The sequence below is a fragment of the Hypanus sabinus genome, chromosome X2 (assembly GCF_030144855.1).
Source record: "Hypanus sabinus isolate sHypSab1 chromosome X2, sHypSab1.hap1, whole genome shotgun sequence".
Classification (NCBI taxonomy): Eukaryota; Metazoa; Chordata; class Chondrichthyes; order Myliobatiformes; family Dasyatidae; genus Hypanus; species Hypanus sabinus.
Genome location: NC_082739.1, coordinates 28,351,658 through 28,376,039, shown reverse-complemented (window position 1 = coordinate 28,376,039; position 24,382 = coordinate 28,351,658).

Genomic DNA, 24,382 nt, shown 5'->3' with positions numbered 1-24,382 from the left:
TCATTACTGGAGACCTGGCTGGGTTATTTGCATTGTTCATTACTGGAGATCTGGCTGGGTTATTTGCATTGTTCATTACTGGAGACCTGGCTGAGAGACTTGCATTGTTCACTACTGGTGACCTGGCTGAGATATTTGCATTGCTCATTACTAGAGACCTGGCTGAGATACTTGCATTGCTCATTACTGGAGACCTGGCTGAGAGACTTGCATTGTTCATTACAGGAGACCTGGCTGAGATTCTTGTATTGTTCATTATTGGAGACCTGGCTCGGTTATTTGCGTTGTTCATTACTGGAGACCTGGGACAGTTATTTGCATTGTTCATTACTGGAGTCCTGGCTGAGATATTTGCATTGTTCATTACTGGAGACCTGGCAGGGTTATTTGCATTACTCATTACTAGAGACCTGGCTGAGATATTTGCATTGTTCATTACTGGAGCCCTGGCTGGGTTATTTGCATTGTTCATTAATGGTGACCTGGCTGGGTTATTTGCATTGTTCATTACTGGAGACCTGGCTAGGTTATTTGCATTGTTCATTACTGGAGACCTGGCTGAGATACTTGCATTGATCATTACTAGAGACCTGGCGGAGATATTTGCATTGTTCATTACTGGAGACCTGGCTGAGATATTTGCATTGTTCATTACTAGAGACCTGGCGGAGATACTTGCATTGTTCATCACTGGAGACCTGGCTGAGATATTTGCATTTCTCATTACTGGAGACCTGGCTGAGATACTTGCATTGCTCATTACTGGAGACCTGGCTGAGAGACTTGCATTGTTTATTACTGGAGACCTGGCTGAGATATTTGCATTGCTCATTACTAGAGACCTGGCTGAGATACTTGCATTGCTCATTACTGGAGACCTGGCTGAGATACTCGAATTGTTCATTACTGGAGATCTGGCTGGATTATTTGCATTGTTCATTACGGGTGACCTGGCTGGGTTATTTGCATTACTCATTACTGGAGACCTGGCTGAGATACTTGCATTCCTCATTACTGGAGACCTGGCTGGATTATTTGCATTGCTCATTACTGGAGACTTGGCTGAGATATTTGCATTGCTCATTACTGGAGACCTCGCTGAGATACTTGCATTGTTCATTACTGGAGACCTGGCTGGGTTATTTGCATTGTTCATTACTGGAGATCTGGCTGCGTTATTTGCATTGTTCATTACTGGAGACCTGGCTGAGAGACTTGCATTGTTCATTACTGGTGACCTGGCTGAGATATTTGCATTGCTCATTACTAGAGACCTGGCTGAGATACTTGCATTGCTCATTACTGGAGACCTGGCTGAGAGACTTGCATTGTTCATTACAGGAGACCTGGCTGAGATTCTTGTATTGTTCATTATTGGAGACCTGGCTCGGTTATTTGCATTGTTCATTACTGGAGACCTGGGAGAGATATTTGCATTGTTCATTACTGGAGTCCTGGCTGAGATATTTGCATTGTTCATTACTGGAGACCTGGCAGGGTTATTTGCATTGTTCATTACTGGAGCCCTGGCTGGGTTATTTGCATTGTTCATTACTGGAGACCTGGCTGAGGTACTTGCATTGCTCAGTACTGGAGCCCTGGCTGAGAGATTTGCATTGTTCATTACTGGAGACCTGGCTGAGAGATTTGCATTGTTCATTACTGGAGACCTGGCTGAGAGATTTGCATTGTTCATTACTGGAGACCTGGCTGAGATACTTGCATTGTTCATTAATAGAGACCTGGCTGAGATATTTGCACTGCTCATTACTGGAGAGCTGGCTGAGATATTTCTATTGCTCATTACTGGAGACCAGGCTGAGATACTTGCATTGTTCATTACTGGAGAACTGTCTGGGTTATTTGCATTGTTCATCACTGGAGACCTGGCTGAGATACTTGCATTGTTCATTACTGGAGACCTGGCTGAGATATTTGCATTGCTCATTACTAGAGACCCGGGACAGATACTTGCATTGCTCATTACTGGAGACCTGGCTGAGAGACCTGCATTGTACATTACAGGAGACCTGGTTGAGATACTTGCATTGTTCATTACTGGAGACCTGGCTGGGTTATTTGCATTGTTCATTACTGGAGACCTGGCTGAGTTATTTGCATTGTTCATTACTGGAGACCTGGCTGAGATACTTGCATTGTTCATTACTGGAGACCTGGCTGAGATATTTGCATTGTTCATTGCTGGAGACCTGGCTGAGATACTTGCATTGTTCATTACTGGAGACCTGGCTGAGATATTTGCATTGTTCATTGCTGGAGACCTGGCTGAGATACTTGCATTGTTCATTACTGGAGACCTGGCTGGGTTATTTGCATTGCTCATTACTGGAGTCCTGGCTGAGATATTTGCATTGTTCATTACTGGAGACCTGGCTGAGATATTTGCATTGTTCATTGCTGGAGACCTGGCTGAGATACTTCATTGTTCATTACTGGAGACCTGGCTGAGAGACTTGCATTGTTCATTACTGGAGAGCTGGCTGAGCAATTTGCATTGCTCAATACAAGAGACCTGGCTGAGAGACTTGCATTGCTCATTACTGGAGACTTGGCTGAGATACTTGCATTGCTCATTACAGGAGACGTGGCTGAGATACTCGCATTGTTCATTCCTGGAGACCAGGCTGGGTTATTAGCATTTTTCATTACTGGAGACCTGGCTCGGTTATTTGCATTGTTCATTACTGGAGACCTGGCTGGGTTATTTGCCTTGTTCATTACTGGAGACCTGGCTGAGAGACTTGCATTGCTCATTACTGGAGACCTGGCTGAGATACATGCATTGCTCATTACAGGAGACCTGGCTGAGATACTTGCATTGTCCATTACTGGCTGGGCTATTAGCATTGTTCATTACTGGAGACCTGGCTGGGTTAATTGCATTGTTCATTACTGGAGACCTGGCTGGGTTATTTGCATTGTTCATTACTGTAGACCTGGCTGGGTTATTTGCTTTGTTCATTACTGCAGACCAGGCTGAGTTATTTGCATTGTTCATTACTGGAGACCTGGCTGGGTTATTTGCATTGCTCATTACTGGAGAGCTGGCTGAGATATTTGCATTGCTCATTACTAGAGACCCGGCTCAGATACTTGCATTGCTCATTACTGGAGACCTGGCTGAGAGACTTGCATTGTACATTACAGGAGACCTGGTTGAGATACTTGCATTGTTCATCACTGGAGACCTGGCTGAGATACTTGTATTGTTCATTACTGCAGACCAGGCTGAGTTATTTGCATTGTTCATTACGTGAGACCTGGCTTGGTTATTTGCATTGCTCATTACTGGAGAGCTGGCTGAGATATTTGCATTGCTCATTACTAGAGACCCGGCTAAGATACTTGCATTGCTCATTACTGGAGACCTGGCTGAGAGACTTGCATTGTACATTACAGGAGACCTGGTTGAGATACTTGCATTGTTCATTACTGGAGACCGGGCTGGGTTATTTGCATTGCTCATTACTGGAGTCCTGGCTGAGATATTTGCATTGTTCATTACTGGCGACCTGGCTGAGATACTTGCATTGCTCAGTACTAGAGACCTGGCTGAGAGATTTGCACTTTTCATTATTGGAGACCTAGCTGCGATACTTGCATTGTTCATTACTGGAGACCTGGCTGGGTTATTAGCATTTTTCATTACTGGAGACCTGGCTGAGATATTTGCATTGTTCATTGCTGGAGACCTGGCTGAGATACTTGCATTGTTCATTACTGGAGACCTGGCTGAGATATTTGCATTGTTCATTACTGGAGACCTGGCGGAGATACTTGCATTGTTCATTTCTAGAGACCTGGCTGAGATATTTGCATTGTTCATTACAGTAGACCTGGCTGAGATACTTGCATTGCTCAGTACTAGAGACCTGGCTGAGAGATTTGCACTTTTCATTATTGGATACCTAGCTGCGATACTTGCATTGTTCATTACTGGAGACCTGGCTGGGTTATTTGCATTTTTCATTACTGGAGACCTGGCTGAGATATTTGCATTGCTCATTACTGGAGACCTGGCTGAGAGACTTGCATTGTACATTACAGGAGACCTGGTTGAGAGACTTGCATTGTTCATCACTGCAGACCTGGCTGAGATACTTGCATTGCTCATCACTGGAGACCTGGCTGAGATATTTGCATTGTTCATTACAGGAGACCTGGCTGAGATACTTGCATTGCTCATTACTGGAGACATGGCTGGATTATTTTGCATTGCTCATTACTGGAGAGCTGGCTGAGATATTTCTATTGCTCATTACTGGAGACCAGGCTGAGATACTTGCATTGTTCATTACTGGAGAACTGTCTGGGTTATTTGCATTGTTCATCACTGGAGACCTGGCTGAGATACTTGCATTGTTCATTACTGGAGACCTGGCTGAGATATTTGCATTGCTCATTACTAGAGACCCGGGACAGATACTTGCATTGCTCATTACTGGAGACCTGGCTGAGAGACCTGCATTGTACATTACAGGAGACCTGGTTGAGATACTTGCATTGTTCATTACTGGAGACCTGGCTGGGTTATTTGCATTGTTCATTACTGGAGACCTGGCTGAGTTATTTGCATTGTTCATTACTGGAGACCTGGCTGAGATACTTGCATTGTTCATTACTGGAGACCTGGCTGAGATATTTGCATTGTTCATTGCTGGAGACCTGGCTGAGATACTTGCATTGTTCATTACTGGAGACCTGGCTGAGATATTTGCATTGTTCATTGCTGGAGACCTGGCTGAGATACTTGCATTGTTCATTACTGGAGACCTGGCTGGGTTATTTGCATTGCTCATTACTGGAGTCCTGGCTGAGATATTTGCATTGTTCATTACTGGAGACCTGGCTGAGATATTTGCATTGTTCATTGCTGGAGACCTGGCTGAGATACTTCATTGTTCATTACTGGAGACCTGGCTGAGAGACTTGCATTGTTCATTACTGGAGAGCTGGCTGAGCAATTTGCATTGCTCAATACAAGAGACCTGGCTGAGAGACTTGCATTGCTCATTACTGGAGACTTGGCTGAGATACTTGCATTGCTCATTACAGGAGACGTGGCTGAGATACTCGCATTGTTCATTCCTGGAGACCAGGCTGGGTTATTAGCATTTTTCATTACTGGAGACCTGGCTCGGTTATTTGCATTGTTCATTACTGGAGACCTGGCTGGGTTATTTGCCTTGTTCATTACTGGAGACCTGGCTGAGAGACTTGCATTGCTCATTACTGGAGACCTGGCTGAGATACATGCATTGCTCATTACAGGAGACCTGGCTGAGATACTTGCATTGTCCATTACTGGCTGGGCTATTAGCATTGTTCATTACTGGAGACCTGGCTGGGTTAATTGCATTGTTCATTACTGGAGACCTGGCTGGGTTATTTGCATTGTTCATTACTGTAGACCTGGCTGGGTTATTTGCTTTGTTCATTACTGCAGACCAGGCTGAGTTATTTGCATTGTTCATTACTGGAGACCTGGCTGGGTTATTTGCATTGCTCATTACTGGAGAGCTGGCTGAGATATTTGCATTGCTCATTACTAGAGACCCGGCTCAGATACTTGCATTGCTCATTACTGGAGACCTGGCTGAGAGACTTGCATTGTACATTACAGGAGACCTGGTTGAGATACTTGCATTGTTCATCACTGGAGACCTGGCTGAGATACTTGTATTGTTCATTACTGCAGACCAGGCTGAGTTATTTGCATTGTTCATTACGGGAGACCTGGCTTGGTTATTTGCATTGCTCATTACTGGAGAGCTGGCTGAGATATTTGCATTGCTCATTACTAGAGACCCGGCTAAGATACTTGCATTGCTCATTACTGGAGACCTGGCTGAGAGACTTGCATTGTACATTACAGGAGACCTGGTTGAGATACTTGCATTGTTCATTACTGGAGACCGGGCTGGGTTATTTGCATTGCTCATTACTGGAGTCCTGGCTGAGATATTTGCATTGTTCATTACTGGCGACCTGGCTGAGATACTTGCATTGCTCAGTACTAGAGACCTGGCTGAGAGATTTGCACTTTTCATTATTGGAGACCTAGCTGCGATACTTGCATTGTTCATTACTGGAGACCTGGCTGGGTTATTAGCATTTTTCATTACTGGAGACCTGGCTGAGATATTTGCATTGTTCATTGCTGGAGACCTGGCTGAGATACTTGCATTGTTCATTACTGGAGACCTGGCTGAGATATTTGCATTGTTCATTACTGGAGACCTGGCGGAGATACTTGCATTGTTCATTTCTAGAGACCTGGCTGAGATATTTGCATTGTTCATTACAGTAGACCTGGCTGAGATACTTGCATTGCTCAGTACTAGAGACCTGGCTGAGAGATTTGCACTTTTCATTATTGGATACCTAGCTGCGATACTTGCATTGTTCATTACTGGAGACCTGGCTGGGTTATTTGCATTTTTCATTACTGGAGACCTGGCTGAGATATTTGCATTGCTCATTACTGGAGACCTGGCTGAGAGACTTGCATTGTACATTACAGGAGACCTGGTTGAGAGACTTGCATTGTTCATCACTGCAGACCTGGCTGAGATACTTGCATTGCTCATCACTGGAGACCTGGCTGAGATATTTGCATTGTTCATTACAGGAGACCTGGCTGAGATACTTGCATTGCTCATTACTGGAGACATGGCTGGATTATTTTGCATTGCTCATTACTGGAGAGCTGGCTGAGATATTTCTATTGCTCATTACTGGAGACCAGGCTGAGATACTTGCATTGTTCATTACTGGAGAACTGTCTGGGTTATTTGCATTGTTCATCACTGGAGACCTGGCTGAGATACTTGCATTGTTCATTACTGGAGACCTGGCTGAGATATTTGCATTGCTCATTACTAGAGACCCGGGACAGATACTTGCATTGCTCATTACTGGAGACCTGGCTGAGAGACCTGCATTGTACATTACAGGAGACCTGGTTGAGATACTTGCATTGTTCATTACTGGAGACCTGGCTGGGTTATTTGCATTGTTCATTACTGGAGACCTGGCTGAGTTATTTGCATTGTTCATTACTGGAGACCTGGCTGAGATACTTGCATTGTTCATTACTGGAGACCTGGCTGAGATATTTGCATTGTTCATTGCTGGAGACCTGGCTGAGATACTTGCATTGTTCATTACTGGAGACCTGGCTGAGATATTTGCATTGTTCATTGCTGGAGACCTGGCTGAGATACTTGCATTGTTCATTACTGGAGACCTGGCTGGGTTATTTGCATTGCTCATTACTGGAGTCCTGGCTGAGATATTTGCATTGTTCATTACTGGAGACCTGGCTGAGATATTTGCATTGTTCATTGCTGGAGACCTGGCTGAGATACTTCATTGTTCATTACTGGAGACCTGGCTGAGAGACTTGCATTGTTCATTACTGGAGAGCTGGCTGAGCAATTTGCATTGCTCAATACAAGAGACCTGGCTGAGAGACTTGCATTGCTCATTACTGGAGACTTGGCTGAGATACTTGCATTGCTCATTACAGGAGACGTGGCTGAGATACTCGCATTGTTCATTCCTGGAGACCAGGCTGGGTTATTAGCATTTTTCATTACTGGAGACCTGGCTCGGTTATTTGCATTGTTCATTACTGGAGACCTGGCTGGGTTATTTGCCTTGTTCATTACTGGAGACCTGGCTGAGAGACTTGCATTGCTCATTACTGGAGACCTGGCTGAGATACATGCATTGCTCATTACAGGAGACCTGGCTGAGATACTTGCATTGTCCATTACTGGCTGGGCTATTAGCATTGTTCATTACTGGAGACCTGGCTGGGTTAATTGCATTGTTCATTACTGGAGACCTGGCTGGGTTATTTGCATTGTTCATTACTGTAGACCTGGCTGGGTTATTTGCTTTGTTCATTACTGCAGACCAGGCTGAGTTATTTGCATTGTTCATTACTGGAGACCTGGCTGGGTTATTTGCATTGCTCATTACTGGAGAGCTGGCTGAGATATTTGCATTGCTCATTACTAGAGACCCGGCTCAGATACTTGCATTGCTCATTACTGGAGACCTGGCTGAGAGACTTGCATTGTACATTACAGGAGACCTGGTTGAGATACTTGCATTGTTCATCACTGGAGACCTGGCTGAGATACTTGTATTGTTCATTACTGCAGACCAGGCTGAGTTATTTGCATTGTTCATTACGGGAGACCTGGCTTGGTTATTTGCATTGCTCATTACTGGAGAGCTGGCTGAGATATTTGCATTGCTCATTACTAGAGACCCGGCTAAGATACTTGCATTGCTCATTACTGGAGACCTGGCTGAGAGACTTGCATTGTACATTACAGGAGACCTGGTTGAGATACTTGCATTGTTCATTACTGGAGACCGGGCTGGGTTATTTGCATTGCTCATTACTGGAGTCCTGGCTGAGATATTTGCATTGTTCATTACTGGCGACCTGGCTGAGATACTTGCATTGCTCAGTACTAGAGACCTGGCTGAGAGATTTGCACTTTTCATTATTGGAGACCTAGCTGCGATACTTGCATTGTTCATTACTGGAGACCTGGCTGGGTTATTAGCATTTTTCATTACTGGAGACCTGGCTGAGATATTTGCATTGTTCATTGCTGGAGACCTGGCTGAGATACTTGCATTGTTCATTACTAGAGACCTGGCTGAGATATTTGCACTGCTCATTACTGGAGCCCCGGCATAGATATTTGCATTGCTCATTACTGGAGACCTGGCTAAGATATTTGCATTGTTCATCACTGGAGACCTGGCTGAGAGAATTGCATTGTTCATTAGTTGAGACCTGGCTGAGATACTTGCATTGCTCATTACTGGAGACCTGGCTGGGTTATTTGCATTGCTCATTACTGGAGCCCTGGTTGAGAGACTTGCATTGTTCATTACTGGAGACCTGGCTGAGATATTTGTATTGTTCATTACTGGAGATCTGGCTGAGATATTTGCATTGTTCATTACTGGAGACCGGGCTGGGTTATTTGAATTGTTCATTACTGGAGACCTGACTGAGATACTTGCATTGTTCATTACTGGAGACTGGGCTGGGTTATTTGCATTGTTCATTACTGGAGACCTGGCTGAGATATTTGCATTGTTCATCACTGGAAACCTGGCTGAGATACTTGCATTTTTCATTACTGGAGACCTGGCTGGGTTATTTGCATTGTTCATCACTGGAGACCTGGCTGAGATACTTGCATTGTTCATTACTGGAGACCTGGCTGAGATATTTGCATTGTTCATTACTGGAGACCTGTCTGAGATATTTGCATTATTCATCACTGGAGACCTGGCTGAGATACTTGTATTGTTCATTACTGGAGACCCGGCTGAGATATTTGCATTGCTCATTACTAGAGACCTGGCTGAGATATTTGCACTGCTCATTACTGGAGACCTGGCAAAGATATTTCCATTGCTAATTACTGGAGACCTGGCTGAGATACTTGCATAGTTCATTGCTGGAGACCTGGCTGATATACTTGCATTGTTCATTACTGGAGACCTGGCTGAGATATTTGCATTGCTCATTACTAGAGACCTGGCTGAGATATTGGCACTGCTCAATACTGGAGCCCCGGCTGAGATATTTGCATTGCTCATTACTGGAGACCTGGCTGAGATACTTGCATTGCTCAATACTGGAGACCTGGCTGAGATACATGCATTGCTCATTACAGGAGACCAGGCTGGGTTATTAGCATTGTTCATTACTGGAGCCCTGGCTGAGATACCTGCATTGCTCATCACTGGAGACCTGGCTGAGATATTTGCATTGTTCATTACTGGAGACATGGCTGGATTATTTTGCATTGCTCATTACTGGAGACCTGGCTGAGATATTTGCATTGTTCATTACTGGAGACCTGGCGGAGATATTTGCATTGCTCATTACTGGAGACCTGGCTTAGATAATTGCATTGCTCATTACTGGAGACCTGGCTGAGATACTTGCATTGTTCATTACTGGAGACCTGGCTGAGAGACTTGCATTGTTCATTACTGGTGACCTGGCTGAGATATTTGCATTGCTCATTACTAGAGACCTGGCTCAGATTCTTGCATTGCTCATTACTGCAGACCTGGCTGAGATACATGCATTGCTCATTACAGGAGACCAGGCTGGGTTATTAGCATTGTTCATTACTGGAGACCTGGCCGGGTTATTAGAATTGTTCATTACTGGAGACCTGGCTGGGTTATTTGCATTGTTTATTACTGGAGAACTGGCTGGATTATTTCTATTGTTCATTACGGGTGACCTGGCTGGGTTATTTGCATTACTCATTACTGGAGACCTGGCTGAGATATTTGCATGGCTCATTACTGGAGACCTGGCTGAGATACTTGCATTGTTCATTACTAGAGACCTGGCTGAGATATTTGCATTGTTCATTACAGTAGACCTGGCTGAGATACTTGCATTGCTCATTACTGGAGACCTGGCTGAGAGACTTGCATTGTACATTACAGGAGACCTGGTTGAGATACTTGCATTGTTCATTACTGGAGACCTGGCTGGGTTATTTGCATTGCTCATTACTGGAGTCCTGGCTGAGATATTTGCATTGTTCATTACTGGCGACCTGGCTGAGATACTTGCATTGCTCAGTACTAGAGACCTGGCTGAGAGATTTGCACTTTTCATTATTGGATACCTAGCTGCGATACTTGCATTGTTCATTACTGGAGACCTGGCTGGGTTATTTGCATTTTTCATTACTGGAGACCTGGCTGAGATATTTGCATTGCTCATTACTGGAGACCTGGCTGAGAGACTTGCATTGTACATTACAGGAGACCTGGTTGAGAGACTTGCATTGTTCATCACTGGAGACCTGGCTGAGATACTTGCATTGCTCATCACTGGAGACCTGGCTGAGATATTTGCATTGTTCATTACAGGAGACCTGGCTGAGATACTTGCATTGCTCATTACTGGAGACATGGCTGGATTATTTTGCATTGCTCATTACTGGAGACCTGGCTGAGATATTTGCATTGTTCATTACTGGAGACCTGGCGGAGATACTTGCATTGTTCATTACTAGAGACCTGGCTGAGATATTTGCATTGATCATTACTGGAGACCTGGCTGAGATAATTGCATTGCTCATTACTGGAGACCTGGCTGAGATACTTGCATTGTTCATTACTGGAGACCTGGCTGAGAGACTTGCATTGTTCATTACTGGTGACCTGGCTGAGATACCTGCATTGCTCATCACTGGAGACCTGGCTGAGATATTTGCATTGTTCATTACTGGAGACATGGCTGGATTATTTTGCATTGCTCATTACTGGAGACCTGGCTGAGATATTTGCATTGTTCATTACTGGAGACCTGGCGGAGATACTTGCATTGTTCATTACTAGAGACCTGGCTGAGATATTTGCATTGCTCATTACTGGAGACCTGGCTGAGATAATTGCATTGCTCATTACTGGAGACCTGGCTGAGATACTTGCATTGTTCATTACTGGAGACCTGGCTGAGAGACTTGCATTGTTCATTACTGGTGACCTGGCTGAGATACCTGCATTGCTCATCACTGGAGACCTGGCTGAGATATTTGCATTGTTCATTACTGGAGACATGGCTGGATTATTTTGCATTGTTCATTACTGGAGACCTGGCGGAGATACTTGCATTGTTCATTACTAGAGACCTGGCTGAGATATTTGCATTGCTCATTACTGGAGACCTGGCTGAGATAATTGCATTGCTCATTACTGGAGACCTGGCTGAGATACTTGCATTGTTCATTACTGGAGACCTGGCTGAGAGACTTGCATTGTTCATTACTGGTGACCTGGCTGAGATACCTGCATTGCTCATCACTGGAGACCTGGCTGAGATATTTGCATTGTTCATTACTGGAGACATGGCTGGATTATTTTGCATTGCTCATTACTGGAGACCTGGCTGAGATATTTGCATTGTTCATTACTGGAGACCTGGCGGAGATACTTGCATTGTTCATTACTAGAGACCTGGCTGAGATATTTGCATTGCTCATTACTGGAGACCTGGCTGAGATAATTGCATTGCTCATTACTGGAGACCTGGCTGAGATACTTGCATTGTTCATTACTGGAGACCTGGCTGAGAGACTTGCATTGTTCATTACTGGTGACCTGGCTGAGATATTTGCATTGCTCATTACTAGAGACCTGGCTCAGATTCTTGCATTGCTCATTACTGCAGACCTGGCTGAGATACATGCATTGCTCAGTACAGGAGACCAGGCTGGGTTATTAGCATTGTTCATTACTGGAGACCTGGCCGGGTTATTAGAATTGTTCATTACTGGAGACCTGGCTGGGTTATTTGCATTGTTTATTACTGGAGAACTGGCTGGATTATTTCCATTGTTCATTACGGGTGACCTGGCTGGGTTATTTGCATTACTCATTACTGGAGACCTGGCTGAGATATTTGCATGGCTCATTACTGGAGACCTGGCTGAGATACTTGCATTGTTCATTACTAGAGACCTGGCTGAGATATTTGCATTGTTCATTACAGTAGACCTGGCTGAGATACTTGCATTGCTCATTACTGGAGACCTGGCTGAGAGACTTGCATTGTACATTACAGGAGACCTGGCTGAGATACTTGCATTGCTCATTACTGGAGACATGGCTGGATTATTTTGCATTGCTCATTACTGGAGACCTGGCTGAGATATTTGCATTGTTCATTACTGGAGACCTGGCTGAGATATTTGCATTGCTCATTACTGGAGACCTGGCTGAGATAATTGCATTGCTCATTACTGGAGACCTGGCTGAGATACTTGCATTGTTCATTACTGGAGACCTGGCTGAGAGACTTGCATTGTTCATTACTGGTGACCTGGCTGAGATACCTGCATTGCTCATCACTGGAGACCTGGCTGAGATATTTACATTGTTCATTACTGGAGACATGGCTGGATTATTTTGCATTGCTCATTACTGGAGACCTGGCTGAGATATTTGCATTGTTCATTACTGGAGACCTGGCGGAGATACTTGCATTGTTCATTTCTAGAGACCTGGCTGAGATATTTGCATTGTTCATTACAGTAGACCTGGCTGAGATACTTGCATTGCTCATTACTGGAGACCTGGCTGAGAGACTTGCATTGTACATTACAGGAGACCTGGTTGAGATACTTGCATTGTTCATTACTGGAGACCTGGCTGGGTTATTTGCATTGCTCATTACTGGAGTCCTGGCTGAGATATTTGCATTGTTCATTACTGGCGACCTGGCTGAGATACTTGCATTGCTCAGTACTAGAGACCTGGCTGAGAGATTTGCACTTTTCATTATTGGATACCTAGCTGCGATACTTGCATTGTTCATTACTGGAGACCTGGCTGGGTTATTTGCATTTTTCATTACTGGAGACCTGGCTGAGATATTTGCATTGCTCATTACTGGAGACCTGGCTGAGAGACTTGCATTGTACATTACAGGAGACCTGGTTGAGAGACTTGCATTGTTCATCACTGCAGACCTGGCTGAGATACTTGCATTGCTCATCACTGGAGACCTGGCTGAGATATTTGCATTGTTCATTACAGGAGACCTGGCTGAGATACTTGCATTGCTCATTACTGGAGACATGGCTGGATTATTTTGCATTGCTCATTACTGGAGACCTGGCTGAGATATTTGCATTGTTCATTACTGGAGACCTGGCGGAGATACTTGCATTGTTCATTACTAGAGACCTGGCTGAGATATTTGCATTGCTCATTACTGGAGACCTGGCTGAGATAATTGCATTGCTCATTACTGGAGACCTGGCTGAGATACTTGCATTGTTCATTACTGGAGACCTGGCTGAGAGACTTGCATTGTTCATTACTGGTGACCTGGCTGAGATACCTGCATTGCTCATCACTGGAGACCTGGCTGAGATATTTACATTGTTCATTACTGAAGACATGGCTGGATTATTTTGCATTGCTCATTACTGGAGACCTGGCTGAGATATTTGCATTGTTCATTACTGGAGACCTGGCGGAGATACTTGCATTGTTCATTACTAGAGACCTGGCTGAGATATTTGCATTGCTCATTACTGGAGACCTGGCTGAGATAATTGCATTGCTCATTACTGGAGACCTGGCTGAGATACTTGCATTGTTCATTACTGGAGACCTGGCTGAGAGACTTGCATTGTTCATTACTGGTGACCTGGCTGAGATACCTGCATTGCTCATCACTGGAGACCTGGCTGAGATATTTGCATTGTTCATTACTGGAGACATGGCTGGATTATTTTGCATTGCTCATTACTGGAGACCTGGCTGAGATATTTGCATTGTTCATTACTGGAGACCTGGCGGAGATACTTGCATTGTTCATTACTAGAGACCTGGCTGAGATATTTGCATTGCTCATTACTGGAGACCTGGCTGAGATAATTGCATTGCTCATTACTGGAGACCTGGCTGAGATACTTGCATTGTTCATTACTGGAGACCTGGCTGAGAGACTTGCATTGTTCATTACTGGTGACCTGGATGAGATACCTGCATTGCTCATCACTGGAGACCTGGCTGAGATATTTGCATTGTTCATTACTGGAGACATGGCTGGATTATTTTGCATTGCTCATTACTGGAGACCTGGCTGAGATATTTGCATTGTTCATTACTGGAGACCTGGCGGAGATACTTGCATTGTTCATTACTAGAGACCTGGCTGAGATATTTGCATTGCTCATTACTGGAGACCTGGCTGAGATAATTGCATTGCTCATTACTGGAGACCTGGCTGAGATACTTGCATTGTTCATTACTGGAGACCTGGCTGAGAGACTTGCATTGTTCATTACTGGTGACCTGGCTGAGATATTTGCATTGCTCATTACTAGAGACCTGGCTCAGATTCTTGCATTGCTCATTACTGCAGACCTGGCTGAGATACATGCATTGCTCAGTACAGGAGACCAGGCTGGGTTATTAGCATTGTTCATTACTGGAGACCTGGCCGGGTTATTAGAATTGTTCATTACTGGAGACCTGGCTGGGTTATTTGCATTGTTTATTACTGGAGAACTGGCTGGATTATTTCCATTGTTCATTACGGGTGACCTGGCTGGGTTATTTGCATTACTCATTACTGGAGACCTGGCTGAGATAATTGCATGGCTCATTACTGGAGACCTGGCTGAGATACTTGCATTGTTCATTACTAGAGACCTGGCTGAGATATTTGCATTGTTCATTACAGTAGACCTGGCTGAGATACTTGCATTGCTCATTACTGGAGACCTGGCTGAGAGACTTGCATTGTACATTACAGGAGACCTGGCTGAGATACTTGCATTGCTCATTACTGGAGACATGGCTGGATTATTTTGCATTGCTCATTACTGGAGACCTGGCTGAGATATTTGCATTGTTCATTACAGGAGACCTGGCGGAGATACTTGCATTGTTCATTACTAGAGACCTGGCTGAGATATTTGCATTGCTCATTACTGGAGACCTGGCTGAGATAATTGCATTGCTCATTACTGGAGACCTGGCTGAGATACTTGCATTGTTCATTACTGGAGACCTGGCTGAGAGACTTGCATTGTTCATTACTGGTGACCTGGCTGAGATACCTGCATTGCTCATCACTGGAGACCTGGCTGAGATATTTACATTGTTCATTACTGGAGACATGGCTGGATTATTTTGCATTGCTCATTACTGGAGACCTGGCTGAGATATTTGCATTGTTCATTACTGGAGACCTGGCGGAGATACTTGCATTGTTCATTTCTAGAGACCTGGCTGAGATATTTGCATTGCTCATTACTGGAGACCTGGCTGAGATAATTTCATTGCTCATTACTGGAGACCTGGCTGAGATACTTGCATTGTTCATTACTGGAGACCTGGCTGAGAGACTTGCATTGTTCATTACTGGTGACCTGGCTGAGATACCTGCATTGCTCATCACTGGAGACCTGGCTGAGGTATTTGCATTGTTCATTACTGGAGACATGGCTGGATTATTTTGCATTGCTCATTACTGGAGACCTGGCTGAGATATTTGCATTGTTCATTACTGGAGACCTGGCGGAGATACTTGCATTGTTCATTACTAGAGACCTGGCTGAGATATTTGCATTGCTCATTACTGGAGACCTGGCTGAGATAATTGCATTGCTCATTACTGGAGACCTGGCTGAGATACTTGCATTGTTCATTACTGGAGACCTGGCTGAGAGACTTGCATTGTTCATTACTGGTGACCTGGCTGAGATACCTGCATTGCTCATCACTGGAGACCTGGCTGAGATATTTGCATTGTTCATTACTGGAGACATGGCTGGATTATTTTGCATTGCTCATTACTGGAGACCTGGCTGAGATATTTGCATTGTTCATTACTGGAGACCTGGCGGAGATACTTGCATTGTTCATTACTAGAGACCTGGCTGAGATATTTGCATTGCTCATTACTGGAGACCTGGCTGAGATAATTGCATTGCTCATTACTGGAGACCTGGCTGAGATACTTGCATTGTTCATTACTGGAGACCTGGCTGAGAGACTTGCATTGTTCATTACTGGTGACCTGGCTGAGATATTTGCATTGCTCATTACTAGAGACCTGGCTCAGATTCTTGCATTGCTCATTACTGCAGACCTGGCTGAGATACATGCATTGCTCAGTACAGGAGACCAGGCTGGGTTATTAGCATTGTTCATTACTGGAGACCTGGCCGGGTTATTAGAATTGTTCATTACTGGAGACCTGGCTGGGTTATTTGCATTGTTTATTACTGGAGAACTGGCTGGATTATTTCCATTGTTCATTACGGGTGACCTGGCTGGGTTATTTGCATTACTCATTACTGGAGACCTGGCTGAGATATTTGCATGGCTCATTACTGGAGACCTGGCTGAGATACTTGCATTGTTCATTACTAGAGACCTGGCTGAGATATTTGCATTGTTCATTACAGTAGACCTGGCTGAGATACTTGCATTGCTCATTACTGGAGACCTGGCTGAGAGACTTGCATTGTACATTACAGGAGACCTGGTTGAGATACTTGCATTGTTCATTACTGGAGACCTGGCTGGGTTATTTGCATTGCTCATTACTGGAGTCCTGGCTGAGATATTTGCATTGTTCATTACTGGCGACCTGGCTGAGATACTTGCATTGCTCAGTACTAGAGACCTGGCTGAGAGATTTGCACTTTTCATTATTGGATACCTAGCTGCGATACTTGCATTGTTCATTACTGGAGACCTGGCTGGGTTATTTGCATTTTTCATTACTGGAGACCTGGCTGAGATATTTGCATTGCTCATTACTAGAGACCTGGCTCAGATTCTTGCATTGCTCATTACTGGAGACCTGGCTGAGATACATGCATTGCTCATTACAGGAGACCAGGCTGGGTTATTAGCATTGTTCATTACTGGAGACCTGGCTGGGTTATTTGCATTGTTCATTACTGGAGAACTGGCTGGATTATTTGCATTGTTCATTACGGGTGACCTGGCTGGGTTATTTGCATTACTCATTACTGGAGACCTGGCTGAGATACTTGCATTGTTCATTACTAGAGTCCTGGCTGAGATATTTGCATTGTTCATTACAGTAGACCTGGCTGAGATACTTGCATTCCTCATTACTGGAGACCTGGCTGGATTATTTGCATTGCTCATTACTGGAGACCTGGCTGAGATATTTGCATTGCTCATTACTGGAGACCTGGCTCAGATACTTGCATTGTTCATCACTGGAGACCTGGCTGAGATATTTGCATTTCTCATTACTGGAGACCGGGCTGAGATACGTGCATTGTTCATTACTGGAGACCTGGCTGAGAGACTTGCATTGTTTATTACTGGAGACCTGGCTGAGATATTTGCATTGCTCATTACTAGAGACCGGGCTGAGATACTTGCATTGCTCATTACTGGAGACCTGGCTGAGATACTCGAATTGCTCATTACTGGAGACATGGCAGGGTTATTAGCATTGTTCATTACTGGAGACCTGGCTGAGAGACTTGCATTGTTCATTACAGGAGACCTCGCTGAGATACTTGCATTGTTCATTACTGGAGACCTGGCTGGGTTATTTGCATTGTTCATTACTGGAGATCTGGCTGGGTTATTTGCATTGTTCACTACTGGAGACCTGGCTGAGAGACTTGCATTGTTCATTACTGGTGACTTGGCTGAGATATTTGCATTGCTCATTACTAGAGACCTGGCTGAGATACTTGCATTGCTCATTAATGGAGACCTGGCTGAGAGACTTGCATTGTTCATTACAGGAGACCTGGCTGAGATTCTTGTATTGTTCATTGTTGGAGACCTGGCTCGGTTATTTGCATTGTTCATTACTGGAGACCTGGCAGAGATATTTGCATTGTTCATTACTGGAGTCCTGGCTGAGATATTTGCATGGTTCATTACTGGAGACCTGGCAGGGTTATGTGCATTGTTCATTACTGGAGCCCTGGCTGGGTTATTTGCATTCTTCATTAATGGAGACCTGGCTAGGTTATTTGCATTGTTCATTACTGGAGTCCTGGCTGAGATATTTGCATGGTTCATTACTGGAGACCTGGCAGGGTTATGTGCATTGTTCATTACTGGAGCCCTGGCTGGGTTATTTGCATTCTTCATTAATGGAGACCTGGCTAGGTTATTTGCATTGTTCATTACTGGAGTCCTGGCTGAGATATTTGCATGGTTCATTACTGGAGACCTGGCAGGGTTATGTGCATTGTTCATTACTGGAGCCCTGGCTGGGTTATTTGCATTGTTCATTAATGGAGACCTGGCTCGGTTATTTGCATTGTTCATTACTGGAGACCTGGCTGAGATATTTGCACTGCTCATTACTGGAGAGCTGGCTGAGATATTTCTATTGCTCATTACTTGAGACCAGGCTGGGATACTTGCATTGTTCATTACTGGAGACCTGGCTGAGATATTTGCATTGCTCATTACTAGAGACCCGGGACAGATACTTGCATTGCTCATTACTGGAGACCTGGCTGAGAGACTTGCATTGTACATTACAGGAGACCTGGTTGAGATACTTGCATTGTTCATTACTGGAGACCTGGCTGGGTTATTTGCATTGTTCATTACTGGAGACCTGGCTGAGTTATTTGCATTGCTCATTACTGGAGTCCTGGCTGAGATATTTGCATTGTTCATTACTGGAGACCTGGCTGAGATATTTGCATTGTTCATTACTGGCGACCTGGCTGAGATACTTGCCTTGCTCAGTACTAGAGACCCGGCTGAGAGATTTGCACTTTTCAGTATTGGAGACCTAGCTGCGATACTTGCATTGTTCATTACTGGAGACCTGGCTGGGTTATTTGCATTTTTCATTACTGGAGACCTTGCTGAGATATGTGCATTGTTCATTGCTGGAGACCTGGCTGAGATACTTGCATTGTTCATTACTAGAGACCTGGCTGAGATATTTGCACTGCTCTTTACTGGAGCCCCGGCTGAGATATTTGCATTGCTCATTACTGGAGACCTGGCTGAGATACTTCATTGTTCATTACTGGAGACCTGGCTGAGAGACTTGCATTGCTCATTACAGGAGACATGGCTGAGATACTCGCATTGTTCATTCCTGGAGACCTGGCTGGGTTATTAGCATTTTTCATTACTGGAGACCTGGCTAGGTTATTTGCATTGTTCTTTACTGGAGACCTGGCTGGGTTATTTGCATTGTTCATTACTGGAGACCTGGCTGGGTTATTTGCCTTGTTCATTACTGGAGACCTGGCTGAGAGACTTGCATTGCTCATTACTGGAGACATGGCTGGATTATTTGCATTGCTCATTACTGGAGACCTGGCTGAGATATTTGCATTGTTCATTACTGGAGACCTGGCGGAGACACTTGCATTGTTCATTACTAGAGACCTGGCTGAGATATTTGCATTGCTCATTACTGGAGACCTGGCTGAGATAATTGCATTGCTCATTACTGGAGACCTGGCTGAGATACTTGCATTGTTCATTACTGGTGACCTGGCTGAGATATTTGCATTGCTCAGTATTAGAGACCTGGCTCAGATTCTTGCATTGCTCATTACTGGAGACCTGGCTGAGATACATGCATTGCTCATTACAGGAGACCAGGCTGGGTTATTAGCATTGTTCATTACTGGAGACCTGGCCGGGTTATTAGAATTGTTCATTACTGGAGACCTGGCTGGGTTATTTGCATTGTTTATTACTGGAGAACTGGCTGGATTATTTGCATTGTTCATTACGGGTGACCTGGCTAGGTTATTTGCATTACTCATTACTGGAGACCTGGCTGAGATATTTGCATGGCTCATTACTGGAGACCTGGCTGAGATACTTGCATTGTTCATTACTAGAGACCTGGCTGAGATATTTGCATTGTTCATTACAGTAGACCTGGCTGAGATACTTGCATTGCTCATTACTGGAGACCTGGCTGAGAGACTTGCATTGTACATTACAGGAGACCTGGTTGAGATACTTGCATTGTTCATTACTGGAGACCTGGCTGGGTTATTTGCATTGCTCATTACTGGAGTCCTGGCTGAGATATTTGCATTGTTCATTACTGGCGACCTGGCTGAGATACTTGCATTGCTCAGTACTAGAGACCTGGCTGAGAAATTTGCACTTTTCATTATTGGAGACCTAGCTGCGATACTTGCATTGTTCATTACTGGAGACCTGGCTGGGTTATTTGCATTTTTCATTACTGGAGACCTGGCTGAGATATTTGCATTGCTCATTACTGGAGACCTGGCTGAGAGACTTGCATTGTACATTACAGGAGACCTGGTTGAGATACTTGCATTGTTCATCACTGGAGACCTGGCTGAGATACTTGTATTGTTCATTCCTGCAGACCAGGCTGAGTTATTTGCATTGTTCATTACTGGAGACCTGGCTGGGTTATTTGCATTGCTCATTACTGGAGAGCTGGCTGAGATATTTGCATTGCTCCTTACTAGAGACCCGGCTCAGATACTTGCATTGCTCATTACTGGAGACCTGTCTGAGAGACTTGCATTGTACATTACAGGAGACCTGGTTGAGATACTTGCATTGTTCATTACTGGAGACCGGGCTGGGTTATTTGCATTGCTCATTACTGGAGTCCTGGCTGAGATATTTGCATTGTTCATTACTGGCGACCTGGCTGAGATACTTGCATTGCTCAGTACTAGAGACCTGGCTGAGAGATTTGCACTTTTCATTATTGAAGACCTAGCTGCGATACTTGCATTGTTCATTACTGGAGACCTGGCTGGGTTATTTGCATTTTTCATTACTGGAGACCTGGTTGAGATATTTGCATTGTTCATTGCTGGAGACCTGGCTGAGATACTTGCATTGTTCATTACTAGAGACCTGGCTGAGATATTTGCACTGCTCATTACTGGAGCCCCGGCTGAGATATTTGCATTGCTCATTACTGGAGACCTGGCTAAGCTATTTGCATTATTCATCACTGGAGACCTGGCTGAGATAATTGCATTGTTCATTAATTGAGACCTGGCTGAGATACTTGCATTGCTCATTACTGGAGCCCTGGCTGAGATATTTGCATTGCTCATTACTGGAGCCCTGGCTGAGAGACTTGCATTGTTCATTACTGGAGACCTGGCTGAGATATTTGTATTGTTCATTACTGGAGATCTGGCTGAGATATTTGCATTGCTCATTACTGGAGACCTGGCTGAGATATTTGCATTGTTCATTACTGGAGACCTGTCTGAGATATTTGCATTGTTCATCACTGGAGACCTGGCTGAGATACTTGTATTGTTCATCACTGGAGACCTGGCTGAGATATTTGCATTGCTCATTACTAGAGACCTGGCTGAGATATTTGCACTGCTCATTACTGGAGACCTGGCTGAGATAATTCCATTGCTAATTACTGGAGACCTGGCTGAGATACTTGCATAGTTCATTGCTGGAGACCTGGCTGAGATACTTGCATTGTTCATTACTGGAGACCTGGCTGAGATATTTGCATTGCTCATTACTAGAGACCTGGCCGAGATATTTGCACTGCTCATTACTGGAGCCCCGGCTGAGATATTTGCATTGCTCATTACTGGAGACCTGGCTGAGATACTTGCATTGCTCAATACTGGAGACCTGGCTGAGATACATGCATTGCTCATTACAGGAGACCAGGCTGGGTTATTAGCATTGTTCATTACTGGAGACCTGGCTGAGATACTTGCATTGCTCATCACTGGAGACCTGGCTGAGATATTTGCATTGTTCATTACAGGAGACCTGGCTGAGATACTTGCATTGCTCATTACTGGAGACATGGCTGGATTATTTGCATTGCTCATTACTGGAGACCTGGCTGAGATATTTGCATTGTTCATTACTGGAGAACTGGCGGAGATACTTTCATTGTTCATTACTAGAGACCTGGCTGAGATATTTGCATTACTCATTACTGGAGACCTGGCTGAGATAATTGCATTGCTCATTACTGGAGACCTGGCTGAGATACTTGCATTGTTCATTACTGGAGACCTGGCTGAGAGACTTGCATTGTTCATTACTGGAGACCTGGCTGAGATATTTGCATTGCTCATTACTGGAGACCAGGCTGAGATATTTGCATTGCTCATTTCTAGAGAGCTGGCTCAGATTCTTGCATTGCTCATTACTGGAGACCTGGCTGAGATACATGCATTGCTCATTACAGGAGACCAGGCTGGGTTATTAGCATTGTTCATTACTGGAGACCTGGCCGGGTTATTAGAATTGTTCATTACTGGAGACCTGGCTGGGTTATTTGCATTGTTCATTACTGGAGAACTGGCTGGATTATTTGCATTGTTCATTACGGGTGACCTGGCTGGGTTATTTGCATTACTCATTACTGGAGACCTGGCTGAGATATTTGCATTGCTCATTACTGGAGACCTGGCTGAGATTCTTGCATTGTTCATTACTAGAGACCTGGCTGAGATATTTGCATTGTTCATTACAGTAGACCTGGCTGAGATACTTGCATTCCTCATTACTGGAGACCTGGCTGGATTATTTGCATTGCTCATTACTGGAGACCTGGCTGAGATATTTGCATTGCTCATTACTGGAGACCTGGCTCAGATACTTGCATTGTTCATCACTGGATACCTGGCTGAGATATTTGCATTTCTCATTACTGGAGACCGGGCTGAGATACTTGCATTGTTCATTACTGGAGACCTGGCTGAGAGACTTGCATTGTTTATTACTGGAGACCTGGCTGAGATATTTGCATTGCTCATTACTAGAGACCTGGCTGAGATACTTGCATTGCTCATTACAGGAGACCTCGCTGAGATACTTGCATTGTTCATTACTGGAGACCTGGCTGGGTTATTTGCATTGTTCATTACTGGAGATCTGGCTGGGTTATTTGCATTGTTCATTACTGGAGACCTGGCTGAGAGACTTGCATTGTTCATTACTGGTGACCTGGCTGAGATATTTGCATTGCTCATTACTAGAGACCTGGCTGAGATACTTGCATTGCTCATTACTGGAGACCTGGCTGAGAGACTTGCATTGTTCATTACAGGAGACCTGGCTGAGAGACTTGCATTGTTCATTACTGGAGAGCTGGCTGAGCTATTTGCATTGCTCAATACAAGAGACCTGGCTGAGAGACTTGCATTGCTCATTACTGGAGACTTGGCTGAGATACTTGCATTGCTCATTACAGGAGACCTGGCTGAGATACTCGCATTGTTCATTCCTGGAGACCTGGCTGGGTTATTAGCATTTTTCATTACTGGAGACCTGGCTGGGTTATTTGCATTGTTGATTACTGGAGACCTGGCTGGGTTATTTGCATTGTTCATTACTGGAGACCTGGCTGGGTTATTTGCCTTGTTCATTACTGGAGACCTGGCTGAGAGACTTGCATTGCTCATTACAGGAGACCTGGCTGAGATACTTGCATTGTCCATTACTGGCTGGGCTATTAGCATTGTTCATTACTGGAGACCTGGCTGGGTTAATTGCATTGTTCATTACTGGAGACGTGGCTGGGTTATTTGCATTGTTCATTACTGGAGACTTGGCTGGGTTATTTGCTTTGTTCATTACTGCAGTCCAGGCTGAGTTATTTGCATTGTTCATTACTGGAGACCTGGCTGGGTTATTTGCATTGCTCGTTACTGGAGAGCTGGCTGAGATATTTGCATTGCTCATTACTAGAGACCCGGCTCAGATACTTGCATTGCTCATTACTGGAGACCTGGCTGAGAGACTTGCATTGTACATTACAGGAGACCTGGTTGAGATATTT